This window comes from Anabrus simplex, chromosome 7 (genome assembly GCF_040414725.1).
Source record: "Anabrus simplex isolate iqAnaSimp1 chromosome 7, ASM4041472v1, whole genome shotgun sequence".
NCBI lineage: Eukaryota > Metazoa > Arthropoda > Insecta > Orthoptera > Tettigoniidae > Anabrus > Anabrus simplex.
The window spans coordinates 155,117,209-155,130,504 of NC_090271.1; the positions used below are offsets into that span (position 1 = coordinate 155,117,209).

Consider the following 13,296-nt stretch of genomic DNA (forward strand, 5'->3'; position numbering starts at 1 on the left):
ACCCTTTCAGAGTCCCAGAAGACTATAGCCATGACTTTACCAGCTGAGGGTACGATTTTGAACTTTTCATCATGAGAAAGTTGGTGTGGCGCCACTCCATGGATTGCCGTTTTGTTTCCGGTTCGAAGTGATGAATCCATGTTTTAATGCCTGTGACAATGTTTGACAAGAAATTGTCACCTTCAGCCTCATAATGAGCAAGCAATTTCGCACAGATGAAATGGGCTCTTCGCTCTTTGAGGTCTTCCGTTAGGTGTCAAAAAAAAATAGCAGTAACAAAAGGCTTTAAATGCTCCAACTGATGGATAAGTGTGTCAGCACTACCAACAGAGACGTTAAGTTCAGCAGCGAGGTGTCTGACTGTGAACCATTGATCACCCCGAATAAGGGCGTCCACGCGTTTCCAACTTTGCAGACATCACAGCTGTGTGCAGCCGGCCCACATGCAGTTTGCTCGACCTTGTTGTGATGATGAAACGTCCCGCCCAACGAATCACCGTGCTTTTCTCCACTGCCAGTTTTCCGCAGACGTTCAGCAAGCTCCTATGAATATCTGCGATGCACTAGTTTTCTGCCAAAAGAAACTCCATAACTGTTCTCTGTTGGGTACGCACCTCCCTTACAGACGCCATTTTATAAAGCTAGTTATAGCGATGCCACCAATCGGAAATTAATGGAACTCTACAAGCTGAAGCGGGAATATTCAAAAGATCTCCCAAACAAAATTCGATTTTTAAAAACCGAAATTGGCTAAGAAATAAAATGTGTTGCTTTATATATTGAACATACCTCGTACATATGGGTTAGAAAATTAAAAGGTTATAATCCTGCAACAGCTCTTACTGGATAGTCTCTTTAATTCATATCCTCCCCAACACAAAACATAACAACGTGGCACTAGCAGAGATTGTAAATACAACACACACAAAAAAAAACTCACAGTATTACAGCCCTATTAGCCCAAAAATCTGCAGATTACACGACAATGCATGGTCAGCATGCTGAATCCTCAGTCATTATTCTTGGCTTCGTAGACCGTGGCTGCTAGATCACAGTTGGATAGCTCCTCAACTGTAATCACAGAGGCTGAGTGGATCTTGAACCAGCCCTTGGATACAGATAAAAATCTCTGACAATCAAGAATCGAACCCAGAGCCACTGGGTAAGAGGCAGAAATACTACCCTTAGACCACAGGGCTAGCTGACTGTAAATAAACCTTCTATTTAAAGTGCTTGGTTCCAGTTACTTCCACAATATCAAAGGACTTTGTCCAGACAAGGCTTTCAAATGCCTTTCTAGATCTACAAATGTGTTGTTTGAGTCATCAGTTCATAGACTGGTTTGATGCAGCTGTCTATGCCACGCTATCCTGTGCTAACATTTTCATTTCTACATAACTCCTGCATCCTACATGTGCTCTAATCTGCTTGTCATATTCATATCTTGGCCTATCAGTACCGTTCTTACACTTCCCTCAAAAACCAACTGAACATGTTCTGGGTGTCTTAAGGATGTGTCCTCTCATTCTATCTCTTCTTATCAAATCTCCTCTCACAAATTCGATTCAGTATCCCTTCATTCGTGATTCGATCTATTCATCTCACCTTCAGCATTCTTCTGTAACATCACATTTCAAAAGCTTCTATTCTCTTTCTTTCTGAGCTAGTTATCGTCCATGTTTCACTTCCATACAATGCCACGTTCCAGATGAAAGTCTTCAAAAACATCTTTCTCATTTCTATATCAATGTTCGAAGTGAGCAAATTTATTTTAAGAAAGGCTTTCCTTGTCTGTGCTAGCCTGTATTTTATGTAGTTCTTACTTCAGCCATCGCTCCTTATTTTACTACCCAAGTACAATATTAAGGGTGTTAAGGGAACAGGGAACTGAAAATCAAGTAGGGATGACATAAAACTGTTAGTGCTCAACTGTAGAAGTATTGTAAAGAAAGGAATATAATTAATTTAATAGATATATACTTACCAGATATTGTAATAGGAGTTGAATCATGGCTGAGAAATTATATAATGGATGCAGAAATTTTCTCATGGAACTGGAGGGTGTATCATAGAGATAGGATAGGAATGGTAGGAGGGGGAGTATTCATTCTCGTGAAAGAAGAATTTGTAAGCCACGAAAAAGTTAAAGACGACAAGCACGAAATTCTAGGGATAAGGCTCATTTCTAAAGAATAGGCAACTTAATGTCTTTGGAGTGTACAGACCAGGAAAGGGTAGCGCAGATGCTGATTCAGAATTATTTCATAAGATAATCAGGTATGTGGGAAACGATAAGGAAAGGAACGTGATTTTAGCGGGTGATCTCAATTTACCAAATGTCAATTGGGAAGGTAATGCGAACGACAGGAAGCATGACCAACAAATGGCACCTGGTTCAGAAAGTGATGGAACCAACAAGATGGAAGAATATTCTGGATGTGGTGCTGGTAAAACCAAATGAGCTCTATAGAGAAACTGAAGTAATAGATGGTATTAGTGATCACAAAGCTGTTTTTGTGGCAATTAAAAATAAATGTGAAAGAAAGGAAGAGATTAAAATTAGGACTGTTAGGCAGTACCATATGGCTGATAAAACAGGTATGAGGGAGTTTTTAATAACTATGATCGGTGGAAAACGGTAAATAAGGATATAAACAGACTCTGGGATGGGTTTAAAGCAATTGTTAAGGAATGTGAAAATAGGTTTGTACCTTTAAAGGTGGTAAGGAATGGTAACGATCCACTATATTATAACAGGGAAGTAAAGAGACCAAGAAGGAGGTGCAGGTTGGAAAGAAATGGCTGTGGAAGTAAGGAGAAATTGAAGGAACTTACTAGGAAATTGAATCTAGCAAAGAAGTCAGCTAAGGATAACATGATGGCAAGCATAATTGGTGGCCATACTAATTTTAGCGAAAAATGGAAGAGTATGTATAGGTACTTCAAGGCAGAAACAGGTTCCAAGAAGGACATTCCAGGAATCATTAATGAACAAGGGGAGTGTGCATGCGAGGATCTTCAAAAGGCAGAAGTATTCAGTCAGCAGTATGTAAAGACTGTTGGTTACATGGATAATGTCCAGATAGAGGAGATGACTAATACTAAAGAAGTATTAAAATTTACCTATGAGAGCAATGACATTTACAGTAAGATACAAAAGTTGAAAACTAGAAAAACAGCTGGAATTGATAAGGTTTCGGGGGATATACTAAAGACAATGGGTTGGGATATAGTACCATATCTGAAGTACTTATTTGATTGTTGTTTGCATGAAGGAACTTTACCAAATGAATGGGGAGTTGCTATAGTAGCCTCTGTGTATAAAGGAAAGGGTGATAGACATAAAGCTGAAAATTACAGGCCAGTCAGTTTGACATGCATTGTATGTAAGCTTTGGGAAAGCATTCTTTCTGATTATATAAGACATGTTTGCAAAATTAATAACTGGTTTGATAGAAGGCAGTTTGGGTTTAGGAAAGGTTATTCCACTGAAGCTCAACTTGTAGGATTCCAGTAACATATAGCAGATATCCTGGATTCAGGGGGTCAATTGGACTGTATCGCGATTGACCTGTCTAAGGCATTTGATAGGGTAGATCATGGGAGACTATTGGCAAAAATGAGTGCAATTGGACTTGACAAAAGAGTGACTGAATGGGTGGCTCTGTTTCTAGAAAACAGAACTCAGAGAATTAGAGTAGGTGAAGCTTTATCTGTCCCTGTAAAAATTAAGAGGGGAATTCCTCAAGGCAGTATATTGGACCTTTATGTTTTCTTATATATATATCAATGATACGTGTAAAGAAGTGGAATCAGAGATAAGGCTTTTCGCAGATGATGTTATTCTGTACAGAGTAATAAATAAGTTACAAGATTGTGAGCAACTGCAAAATGACCTCGATAATGTTGTGAGATGGACAGTAGGCAACGGTATGATGATAAACGGGGATAAAAGTCATGTTGTGAGTTTCACAAATAGGAAAAGTCGTCTCAGTTTTTTTAATTACTGTGTTGATGGGGTGAAAGTTCCCTTTGGGAATCATTGTAAATACCTAGGTATTAATATAAGGAAAGATCTTCTTTGGGGTAATCACATAAATATGATTGTAAATAAAGGGTACAGATCTCTGCACATTGTTATGAGAGTATTTAGGGGTTGTAGTAAGGATGTAAAGGAGGGAGCTTATTTGTCTTTGGTGAGACCCCAACTAGAGTATGGTTCCCGTGTATGGGACCCTTACCAGGATTACTTGATTCAGGAACTGGAAAAAATCCAAAGAAAAGTAGCTCGATTTGTTCTGGGTGATTTCCGACAAAAGAGTAGCGTTACAAAATTTTTGCAAAGTTTGGGCTGGGAAGACTTGGGAGAAAGGAGACGAGCTGCTCGACTAAGTGGTATGTTATTTACATGCAACTAATCTCATTATTAGACCCGTATTGAACTATGCTATGATATACTAACAATTTGTTGGTTATTTTGATCCACCTTTTCAATACAAATTACAATTTGTGTTGCTAAGTTGTAATGTTACAACACTAATTTACCAGGACATGTTTCGCTTTTATTCACAAGCATCATCAGCCTATACAATTGCCTCAAGGTTTGGTATATTTGGATTGTTGTTACAAATTTCATTACATTGAATGTAAATCTAATTTCAGTGATAACAATATTTAAAACACAAGAATAAAATACACATTAAAAATTATGACAATATGATTTGCAATGTTAAAATGGAGTAACTCTTAATTCTAAAACACATTGACGTCCAAAACACAGTTTTTACAATTTGAAAATTTGGCTAAAAATTGTTTGCAATGTTAAAATAAAATTGATTCAACTATAATTTGGCATTAAAATTTGAGTCATAAATATAAATATTGGATGTTAATATATAGGAGCCATAGTTTCTGAAGTGCGTTGGTTTCTAGAATACAGTAACATTCTTCCATTCTATAAATCGAAAGAAACATAATCAGATACTCAAAATTTGGATTGAAGCCCCCTTTTAACCATAACTTACATCAAAACAATCAACTTCCAACGGAGAGTCTGGTCGTTACAAACAAGAATTAAATATGTCAATACTTCCTCTGATCAAATTGCCAAACTGCAGCAGCAAGCCTCATCAAATCTAGAAGCCATTTTCCAACGAACCCAAGACTTCAATTCTAGATTATCATCATGACTAATCACGCATAATGCAAAATTACAGTCTTTTTAAATAACATTATTTCGAGAGCACAATTCTTAACTAAAATTCTCAATACTGAAATGTTATCCCTGCCTTTATGATATGTCATCAAATTACTACAGAGATTTGATAAGAAAGGAAAACTGTTGGCGGGAAATAAGTTCAGTACTGTTTATTATAGGTAGGCTATCTTTTATAAATTAACTATATAATCAAAATTTTGACAGTTCTAATTGTTTGAGAAGAATACATTTTTCACATGGCTTTACACACATTTACAATTTAGCAGATACGGTTGACGCGATTGTTCTGCAACTGTATGCCATATTCCTAAATATATCAACAGTTACTAAGAACGTGAAAGGTAAAATAATAGCATATATTGCTTTAGGTAAGGAACTTTAAAACTTATCAAAAAGACTGAGAGACTGTTTTAGGGAGGCACTAACGAGACAAAAAGAGAGTAAAGTGGGCAGGAAGGGAAAAAATGAAGGAGTGGAGATTCCACAAACTAATGGATTTCCTTCTGCCTTATATTTCTACAAGAAGGTGAGCTGTCATTTTAACGCACGCAGTATCACTAATGTTTAAAATATTTTTAAAATATTAAAAATTGATGAAATTACAAGTGAATGTATATGTTGAGTATATTATAAATTAAAACGCATGCAATTCATTTGAGGTTATAAGAAAATAACACCGTCTCGATTTGTTATGTTTTGCAGCTAAGACATTATAAACATTTCACTAATAAAATGAAAAACATAACTGCGTTTGAAGCACAGGGACTAGGACAGTTCAATATGCTCATTCTCCATAAACAGATCTCTATGTGTCATTTCTTTTCTTAATATACGTTTGGATGTGCATTAATAGCTTAAGTTTCCTCACAGCACACATTCAAACATTGACAGACAGGAAACATATCGACGTCATGAGGTAACTGAAGTAGCCACCCAGATGAACGTGAGAGTCCGGAATGTGATGACCTACACTCCTTATCACATATATCTGATTCACAATCTGTTCCGTCCGCCCACACACCTACACAATCTCAGCCAGTCGAACCCCTTCGAAAAAAAAATCATGCCACCGAGTAGTAGTGCAGAGAGAGCAATTGATTATTTATAACAGTGAGACAATAAAAGTGCTGCCTAGCATAGTTTAGCTTAGCTTTTTATTCGTGTCATAGCACACCACAGCTTGGCATTGCTTAGCGTAGCATAGTGTAGCATAGCTTAGCTTTCTGTGTGTGGTGGCCTTAATGCCCTTTATAATATAAATAGATTAGTCGAAAATGTACTTTTGTCCTACCTGATCTCTACAGTTCCACACTGTGCACCAGTAAAATGAAATGGCGTATGGCTTTTAGTGTCGGGAGTGTCCGAGGACATGTTCGGCTCGCCAGATGCAGGTCTTTCGATTTGACACCCGTAGGCGCCCTGCGCGTCATAATGAGGATGAAATAATGAAGACAACACACGCAACCAGCCCCCATATCGGCAAAATTAACCAATGATGATTAAAATTCGCGACCCTGCCGCGTATCGAACCCGCGACCCCTGTGATCAAAGGCCAGTATGCTAACCATTTAGCCATGGAGGCGGACAGTGGTTCATAAGCACCTGTGTCCACACGTTCCTTAGTTTACGTTACAATATGGTTTTGTTGTGTAGGCCTATACATTCATGTAAATACGGCATAATGTACATGTTCGGCTGTATATATTGTTGTGCAGTAGAACAACGAATGCCCTAGTTAAACATCCACAACGTTCAATTTATTGAAGGAATGCTCTGGGCATTTGATGAGGTATCCGAGAATAACGATTATATTGTTTCCAACTCTGGTATTTTGTTCTGCCGTATAATATTGTACTTATTTTTTCGGTAAGGTACTGTGTGTATGCTTCGGGATTAACGACTGTTTCAAAGGGTGACTGTGTACACACTTATTTAAAGTGATGTTAGGTACCGCATCGCAACATCAGTTTGTACATTATATCACTGTGCATTATTGGGAAACGGACCCAATACTTGTCCTTGGCCTACTCACAATATTAAGCATCGTGTTGTTTCCATACACGGCTTGCAGATGACGCTGCCAGTGTCCTCGGCCTCCAGTACCTCGAGTTTTATCCCAGACTCGAGTCTTCGCGAGTACATTCGCAGCCCATTACTAATGTGAACGAACACGAACATAGTACGCGAGAACAAGAGATTGACAATCGATATACGCGTCGCGATATACAGGTTTCAATAAACATCGCATATTCGGGCGCATTTCTCGAGTTAATAAACGCCGATATTTCATTTGAAAGCGGCAGTGAGAGAAGGAATTCTGGCCACTTGCGTACAAAGCTGAAATGGCGAGATTTGAAAACAAATTTTTAAAGTTATTTAAAAAAAAAGCTAAAATCGGGTGGCGGGAAAAACTATCGAAAAACGGGAGTGTCCCGCCTAAATCGGGAAAGTTGGCAGGTATGGGGTAAGATTCTGGCCAGGCTGCAATTAGAACTCGACCTGCAGAGGTGTGGGACTGGTCCTTACGGAACAATATCAGCAAGTCAAGAAATACTTCTGAGTCATTAATTTTGCTGGACAACCACGTCTAACTAACATATACAATGGTTAGGTCAAGGCTTTTAAGTGATGTGTAGATATTTGGTAACCGACCAGGTGGCATAATTGAAGGCAAAAAGAGAGATTTTTTTTTTTACATGTTTACATTTAGAATTATTCACTGAGTCAGTGGGTGTATCACTGGTAACTGTAAAGAACAAGTCTGATAATAGTGGCATTTCACACTGCCAGCATAACCATGTCCGGGAACTGCTCTTTATTTTTCTGAAGTCAGACATTGAGAGTTTTGGGCAGGTTCTATGGCCATTTAGTGAGCAATATTACAGTGGACAAATAATATTGGATTCTCCTACTGCTACTTCCACAAATTGTGCACTGTTGAGGACAGGGATTCAGTTCGATGTCCCCACTACGGGCAAGTGCCAAGCACAATAGTGGCCGATCAGCTACAGGCAGTCTGATAACACCACTCCCATCCCATAACCGTGGCCGACCTATGGCTGCCAGCCCCAGACTTTCAGCACTGCACCACGACAAACAGTTAAAAGAGTACATTTTTCACTCACCAGTAGTTTTTCCAATAGAGTTGTGTTTCCCAGGTATCCAAGAGAGTTATCTGAAGCGATTATAGCACTTTTGGAGAACTGAACTGCACTCTTTACAATCAAAAATATAACACCACTGCGCATAACAGTTAGCATCACTTCTGCATACACCAACATCTTGCTAATTTACCAGAGATAACAGATGTGGTAGTATTCATAATCTTCTTAAAGTTTCAAACAAAAGCAATAAGTTACAGAACTGTTTACACCTGTTGAATGCTAGGCTCTGGAACAATATTAAGAACATGAACAGGAAAATGCTTGTTCTCGTAATTAGTAATATTAATAGCTTAATAGTTCAGGAAGAAACCGATCCATTAATTAACAAAGACGAACATTATCCTTCACTGAATATTGTGTTCAAGTATGAAAGTATGATAAGATCACGTGATAATTCACACTATTCACACAATTTCCACAGGGCAGACTTCTTACAACTATATAATGTATTACAGACATGTGAGTGGGGTAATCTCAACAAATCTGAGAATGTAAACGAAGCTGTTGATACATTTTATCACATATTGTACTCAGTAGTTGATCACAATGATCAGTGTGTTCCCAAATCAAAGCATTTCAAACGTTCGTACCCTGTCTGGTTAACTAAGACCATAAAAGATCAAATTTGAAACTAAAAGAAAAATACAGAAAGAAGAAAGAATTGGCTAAATACTGTCTAAAAGAAATACCCATCTTAGATCTAAAATTAAGTTCGACATGAAAGTAGTGTACGAAGGTTATGTAGTTTTCACAGAGGTCAATACAGTAAAGGATAACACAATTTTCTGGAATTTTATAAAGAGTAGAAAAGAAAACAAAAGTGATGATTGATTGATGTTTGTGGTTTAAAGGGGCCTAACATGGAGGTCATCAGCCCCTAATGGTACGAAATGAGATGACAAATTAAAAGTCCAAATCCTCCACTGACAAGAATTCAAAGCGTGAGGGCGAGGAATGAATGGATGGATTGATATGAATTTAAAACGATCAGTGAATCCGACCCACAGTGCCTCACATGCACAGAAGCTGGCACAAAACAACAGTAGTACGGACCAAGGGACTGCTTCTATAGCACAATGCTGAATTGATCATAATATGGTTGTTGTCAAAACGATTCCAAAATCCAGGTCATCGGCCCCTCATAATGGTATTTATCACTAGAAACGTAGAACCATGGTATTTGCCATGTTGCGGTACTAATCAAGAGTAGCATAGACTCGCGGTATTCCACAGATTATGGTACTACTCACAGGTAATGAAATTTGCACGTGTATTACAGACCTACTGTGTTTCGCACATTGCGGCGCCATTGACAGGCAACGCAAACCTATGGTGTTCATCACCTAAATGTACTAACCACAGGGACTCGTACTATCCTGTGGTGTTCCTCATATAGTGGGTACTAATCACAGGCAAGCCAGAACCATGGGTTCCTTAATCCCATGGTGTCGCTCATATAGTGCTACTAATCACAGGTACTGTAAAAGCCGTCGAGCCCTCGTTTGCTACTAATCACAAACCTATTTGGTACCCAGCATAGTGGTACTATGGGCAAGTAAAAGCGACCCATGGTGTTCCCCGCGTGGTGGTACTAATCACAAGTAGTTTCACGGTTCTAATTTGATCATCCCTTGGTCGCCCCTTACGACAGGTAGAGGATATCGTGGTTGTACTCTTCGTCTGCGTTTCCCACCCACCAGGGGTAGACAACGAGGAAAAATAAGAAAACTGAAGTAACGGACAAAGAAAGGCAAGGGCCACAAAGGGCGTGAAAATGAAAGACTCCCTAGGCCTCGAACGCTCTAATACCGGTGGGGTCGGAAAAGAACAAGAGTTGACCAAGGGAGGTCGGAGAGGATAGATGAAAGTGAGGAGTCTGGCTCAAGTAAGTGGAAGCAATGCCAGGACTCAGCTAAGGGCCCCGTGGATGCCAACCCATGCTCCCATGTCCAGAGCCCCTGGGGCCCCTTTTAGTCACCTCTTACGACAGGCAGGGGATACCGCGGTTGAATTCTACATGTGCGACCCCACCTGCAGGGGGTGAAAAGCAAAACTGCTGTTACAAAAATGCTATATAATGGTCAAAGGTACTGTAAATCACAGGATATAGCCAATTGCTTGCTGACTGACTATTTTTTAATCAGTATACTCAAACATTATTCCAAACTACAGCATTCACATTAATACTAATGCTTCTGAATGTAATTATTTGCTAAATTGCTTGGACATTACTAAAATTACAGAAGATATGGTTGCAGTAGCCATCAAAAAACTTATGGTAAAGAAATCAGCAGGGCCTGACGAATTGCTACCCATGCATTATTAAAGCATGTGTTATAGAGTATTTTTCTTCAGGTTGTTTTTAATTGTGACATTTGACCCACAAGTTTGTGAACTTGTAGGAATAAGAGACAATAACTTTGTAATTTATCTAAATATATATCTTAATATTAGGTCTATAGGAGTTAGTTGTACAAAAATGTTGTTGTATATTTTATATTAATTGCCAGTATTTCATGACACTCTTGCAGCTGATGATGGCCCTAAAGAAACGCCGAAACTAGTACTGCTAAATAAATTTACTATGTTGTAACACATTCTGGCAACATTGTTTTGTATTGAATAGGTGGAAACTCTAAAAAATTTATAAGTATTTGTGATCTTGGTTCAATACAGATAAAATAAAAGATGAAATTTCTTATGCTAAATTAGTGTAATAGTTGTGAAAGGTGTTAATTGGTTTTTCCCTCAAGACTGACTGTGTGTGTAAAATGTGTAAATTGGTTCTACCCTCAAGATTGACTGTGTGTGATATTTAAAAGAATAAACGAAAACTACGAACTTTGTAAGATTATTTTGTATTGTAAAATATGTTTGAGTTTTAAGTGAAAGATTCTGATGATTTTTGGGTTGTTTGTTTTCAGCAATTTCATTATATGTGGATCATTTATTCTGTAAAGGTATTTTCTTTATAACTTTTGGAGCACGGTGTAGTCGCACTTGTCGGTTTTGGTAAGATGCTTCTGGTAGTTTCCGGTTGCATCAGAAAGGAAATTTCAGGGAGTTATGAATGGTATTTTCTCACCAAATTCTCTGGGCCCTCATTGGCCAAAATAAAACCCCTTCCTATTGGCGAATGTAAGATCTGCGGGTGCGCTAATTGGTTATTTCTTGATTTCACCACTTCCAGCTGTTGGCCACTTGGCCAGAGCCAAGCTTGATCCCGCCGTCTTTGTTGTTGGACCAGCGAAGGGAGAAGTAGTCTCCTCCATCTGATGGGTCCTCCGGCCCTCCAAGGTGAGCACCATTTAGTTCATATTTTGGGTTTTAACCTTCAAATGTAATTTCTTAATTTAAATTTTCTTTGTCCCCCTGGAGTTTGCCCGGGATTTCTTCCATTTGCCAATTTTAATTTCAAATAACTTAGTCTTCGCAGCTAGTCATTTTGTTTTAGAGGCATTACCCTGACTTTATAAACTGTGTAGTAATTATGTAAAATTTCATTCCCCTTTTCTTTTGTTTTAACCTCTCAGCGTCGCAGCCATTTAAAGAGCTTCCTACCCCGCGGCCGGATGAGATTTCAAGTACGCGGGACGGAAATACATTGATTCACTTAAAGTGTTACTACAAGTATAAGAGTAGCCCGATATTCACAAAATTTGGAATTCCTTATGACAGAACTAAGTACATGCAGATAATTACATAATTGTTTCACATTTCGTTAGTAATTTAGTTCCGTGTTATCGTGTTCAAAGCACTCTTCGAGACAGAGACCCATGTCACTCTCCTGGCAGCAGTACACCGACGTCTTCTTTTCATCATGTTTTGAACACACGATACCACGTCTCTGAGGTTTGGATTTCTCACACTTTGGTGCTAATTTCCTGATAAAATGTCTTTCCTGCAACCTTGGAACTGTATTATCTGATGCGCGCCGGCCTTGAATATTTCTTTCCCCGCTCGAGCAAGCGTATTTTGTAAACAAACCTTTCACCAGCTGAACCCGATAAGGTAATTGCTCAATATTTATCTCTGTGACCTGTGTGAATATTATTAGAGAATTTAGGTATCATAATTCACTGCTGAAAACTTCCCTTTGACCTGTACAATTATCTATAGTCTCTTACACGAAATTTCCAAGTACTGTTTCCTCCTTATCGTCACTGTCATAATTTACCACTGTCACAGCATCTATTTCAATATCAGTGCTGCTCATACTGTCACTACTACTTCCGACTAAACTTTCATCTGAATTATACAATATTTCAAGCACGTTACTGTCAATCAAACGACGGCTGAGCGCGGTGCTTGACATGGACTGATGAAGCAGCAGCGAGACCGAAAGCAGCAGGACGAAACTGAATGAGGGGAATAACATTTATGACGAAACAAATCAACTCGATACATATTTCAGATGAAAGGTCGAGACATCGTCTTTCAAGCGAGATATATACCATGAACAACTGGTTCTCGTATCATAAGACAGAAAGCAGCACTAACTCATGCCTACACAGAGCGCTCCTGGAGAGTTACAAAAATATTACAAGCCGAGAAATAAAGACAATATAATAAATAAACCGCACTCTCAATGTACCAATAGAGCAAGGAATATCACGCGAAAAGACAAACTTCTCAGATCATCATTTCTTTATTTTATTCTGTGGGAAAGAGTAAAGCAAACAGACTTTTTAAAAAAAGCAGAGAATGGTGCTCAGACTTACCTGACAGATGCTTAACCTCGTAAAAACAACTACATTATAACGATTTTCAATTCTTATTTACAACACTGATAAACCCGAAAATGTCTTCTTGGAAGCAAAACAACTTTCATATCAATAACTCCAAAACTCTTCGTGCTATAGCTGTAAATGTGAAACCATGTATGGGTCTATACCACGTATAGAGGTCGGCGGT

At 38.6% G+C, this 13,296-nt stretch overlaps 1 protein-coding gene across 1 annotated transcript in view; it reads right to left on the reverse strand.

Moving 5' to 3' along the window:
- The window catches only part of LOC136876992 (tetraspanin-33), a 105,444-nt gene that overhangs the window by 21,844 nt on the left and 70,304 nt on the right, over positions 1-13,296 (reverse strand). The gene's annotated exons all lie outside the window — the stretch shown is intronic.